Source organism: Apis dorsata, unplaced genomic scaffold (genome assembly GCF_000469605.1).
Source record: "Apis dorsata unplaced genomic scaffold, Apis dorsata 1.3 scaffold_99, whole genome shotgun sequence".
NCBI classification, from domain to species: domain Eukaryota; kingdom Metazoa; phylum Arthropoda; class Insecta; order Hymenoptera; family Apidae; genus Apis; species Apis dorsata.
Genome location: NW_006263397.1, coordinates 1,609,368 through 1,613,790, shown reverse-complemented (window position 1 = coordinate 1,613,790; position 4,423 = coordinate 1,609,368).

Below are 4,423 nucleotides of genomic sequence, written 5' to 3'. Positions count from 1 at the left end.
TGACAGAGATTCATTATGTACTATGAACCGTGGCAAATACATGAATAGAGAGAAGACGCAGTAGGGCCTGTTTACAGCTTATCCAGATGCCTCATCTCTGAGGGATGATTCAACTGAGAGAGAATTCAACTGTCACATTGCACATTCTGTGATAACAATCAAACTCAATTGTTACACCAAAGCTAAGAAAATTGGCAATAACAATATCTCTTCCAAATATATCTTCCAAAAACCAATTAATATATCGTATCAATTTCAATAGAAATGCACAGCAAACGCGTAAAACTTCTCCTCTTAAAAATCTTATTTCCCTTTCCTTCCTTAAATTGTCCCATGTCCTCATGTATAAGACAGTTATGGGTCGTCGACGAAGAGATATCTCCTTCTCTCGAAGAAAGACTAGAAAAACGAAGTAGAAAAGATCGTGGAATATCTCCTCGCTTTTTACCTTTCTCCCCATCTTCGTCCAACAATTCCACCCTCCTATCAGAGCCCTCTGGATTCCAGGAGGCAGGGTTAACACGCATCCAATGGCTTTTATTTTATTCACGGTCAACTGCAGACCAACTGGAGGCCTGGTCCACCGAGACTCGTGCCGTTTGCGAGGCTGGAAGAGATTTAAAATCCTTTTTAACCCCGGTTAAAAACCGTATTTGTGGCCAAATCGACCTGAAAACTTTCGAACCACTTCACCGAAAATATGATAGGTCAGCAACGGTCGATCAGCTTGAATGCTTGATCTAGATCGACCCTTGATCTCGCCTCGGGGATCTCTAAGTTCTTTTTCATTCGCATGAACTGCTTCGCCGGTGCACCTTCCTTAAATTCTGTCCCCTGGTATACGTACTCTAATCTCGATGAAAAGGAGAGAAAGTTCGATACAGATGGACGTGACTGCGAAAAAAGAAGAATTGAATTTTTTTTTAGATGTGGTACAATTTCTTTGGAGGGGAGAGAGGTTTTATTCGAAATGGAATATTTAGATTTAATAGAAATCCTTTTGTATTAAGTATTTTATTCTGTGTGACGAGAATATAAATAGAAAAAGTTCTTAACTTGAACGAAAGATGATAAGGGTCCTTATATTTTGAATACGTACGCGATTTTTATTATAATTTTATATTACATAAAAAACTAGAAATAAAATTTTTTTTGAATTAGATGTAGTGTAATATTCTTATTACATAGAAAGATCATAGAATTTATAATATACTCACCACTGTGTGTAATTAAATCTCTTTAATGACTATATTTTTTTAAAATATTTAAGAGAAATTTTAATATCTCTTAAATAGTAAAAATTTGACATCATCTATCACTTTAAAGAAACATTTCTAGTTAAAAAAATTGGTGTCCAACAGCCGTTTCTTCATTCATTTATTCATCGTATACAGTGGCAAGAATATAAATAGAGAAAGTTAATAACATAAACATATTTACATACACAAGACACGACTAACAGCATCTTTCTTTTTCCGGTTGAAGAGAAAAAAAATATATATTAGAAATCGAAGTGAACTACATATTCACAATGAATATGCATTTGCATTCTTTTTAAATCCAATTTTTTTTTCTACTTTTTTTTTTTTACATATATCGAATCTTCTTGTCATTCTATTTAAAAAAAAAATATCAGTCGAAAAACTATTAACACGGGATATTTTGAAAAAATACTTTTTAACATGACGACATTCGATGTATGTAAAAACAGAAAAAAAAAGGTTTTTATTCAAAAAAAAAAAAATAGTACAACTGCAAAATACATTTTGTCATTTCAATTTCTAACCATTTATCTTTTTCCTCTAACACTTTTTCCAATTAATAAACCGAAATATGAATCGATACCAATGCACGATTATATACACCATAGTATTAAAGAAATAAAAATGAAACTATTTAATATTTGATACTCGAATCATCCAATCGAATTAAAAGTAAGAATTTCTCTATTTGGTTACCACTGTATCCATATTATATCATTTATCATCGATATCTTATTTCACTCGATGATACAAGAAACAAAAAAAAAAAAAAAAATCCATCTCTTTCTTCTAACGTTATATATCATATATGTCATATTAAAAAACTTCCAATCCGTATAATTAAAAGTTGACCGAGCTTTCAATTAATTTCAAAGTTTTCCCCGAACACACTCTTCATCATTCTACATCAAACTTGACGTTAATTCGACGATCGATTTCCCGAGTCTTTTTTCTCCTCGAAACGTACTGCTTACTCGTTGGGCGGATATTATTTTACAAAGCGAGCCTCTCCCTTTTGATGTCATCAGACGATCCTCGCACGGCGAGAGATATAACCAATTCTCCCTGTAATCATCGACCAACCAATTACCGTTTGTCAACCATCGTACCACTCGAAAGACGATCATCGCGGCTTAAGATTACCTTTCCGACATCGATGTTAACGGGCCTTTCAATCAACCGTTTCACTTCCGGTACATCGATCCTGGTAATTCTGCTCCTAGAGTCTTCGAGATTCTCTTTCGAGATCCTCATCTTGGGCGCGCGGAATGTTGTTCATCGATCAGCGCCTGAAACATACACGACAGAAATTGTTAGTTAAGAGCAATGATAATGGTTAAAATTGTCTCGAATCATTTATTGAATTCAATTTTTCTTTCCAATAAATCACAATATAATAATAATAATAATAATTTATAAAATAAAATTACGCGCACTACTAAGAAGAACAAGAAGAAAGATTGGAAAAATTAATTTCACATTTCCCTTAATAATAGCTTGTTCCTTTCTCTATTAAGAAAAAAAAATAATCTCAATCTCTTCGATCTCAGGCAACTCAAATATCTTCCTTAATTCGAGTATCGAAGTTCCAAGTTGCAAATTTTGGTAACGGGTGCCGAGTCCCACGCAGATCTCGTAACCCGAGGCAAAGACATCAAACGAGGATTAGCACTATAAAATTTCTTCCCTGAGCGATGTCCATTATTCACGGTTGTCGTCGGGTTATTAAACGTCCATTACGCATCGTTGACACTGCCATCGTCCTTACGTCACGTCAAATCGGTGAAATCGTTTCTTCCACGCGAATCAATTTAACCGCCATCAACGGCGCATATTTTCGTGCACATGCAGCTTGTGCTCACTTCTTTATTCGTTTTGTTTCGTCGACGAGTAGATGACGCGAATTTCGAGGGACCGTTAACGAGCAATTTCGACTCGGACTTGAAACTTTCTAACGAGTGGACGGACCGCTTCTTGACACAATCTTAGTCGTTAGGAAAACCGAGGAGCCGAGCAACAGGCGGTCGATTCGGAATTTAAGTGTTTCGTTAGAGGCTGCTTCCTTAAACGACGAGAGAAACGTGAGAGAGGGGATTCGTGTCTGAAAAATTAGTTGGTACAGATTAGCTTTGCGAAGTGAATCAATCTTGAAGAAACGAATTATTTTGGGAATTAGATCAATATTTTTCATTCGATCGTCGTTTTGTATAATTTATTTAGTAGACGCGATTGAATTAAACGTTTCTTAATTATTGATGAAATTAATTGAATTAAACTAATTCATCCGAAAGAAAGAAAACTACCATTAAAATTGTAGAACAAAAAATAATGGATCGATAATTTTCTCTTTCTTTTGAAATGAATCGAATATTGCGTTAAATTCGATACCGAATAATAGAGGGATGGAACGATGAGAGGGTTGAGTCTCGAGAACGAGAAATAATCAAGATGATGAGTTTTAAATACTGATGCTTTATTTTATATAAAGTATTGTATAAATGTATAAACGCTATAAATATGTGGTATCTATCTATGGTGGTGGTGGGGTGCTAGTCGTGATCGCAAAGAAAGGGTATGACGAGGGCGGGCGGGGTCGGGGGCCGGCAGCGGCGCGCCATCTATTTACATTCATTCACTCACGGGAAGGGCTGACCTACCATAATCTACCGGTCTCTCTCTTTCACTAACATATAACACGATTATATAATATATGTGTAGTGTGTGTATATATACGAATACACATATAGCAATAGTGTGTGTGCGCGCGTGTGGCAATGTGTTCATATATATATATACGCGAAGGAAGTAGTAGTAATAGTATGTATACATGTATATATATATAAAGAGAAAACATATATGCGCATGGACGAGTAATGTAATAATAATATGTATGCTTGAGTGCGGCAGTGAGTATAACAACTTGTGAGACCGTGAAGCGATCGATGATCGTCGCGCGGCTCATCGGAAGAGAGAGGGGGGAGAGAGAAAGAAAAAAAAAAAAAGAGTGGTAAATAAAAACGTGTGAAGAGTATACGGCGGCCTTACGCGGATGGTGGAGGACGTAAGAGAGAGCGAGAGAGAGAGGGGGGGAAAAAAAATAAAAAAATAAAAAAAATAGAGAATACTGCCGGAGCAACGGTGGGTGTTCAGAAAACAGAACA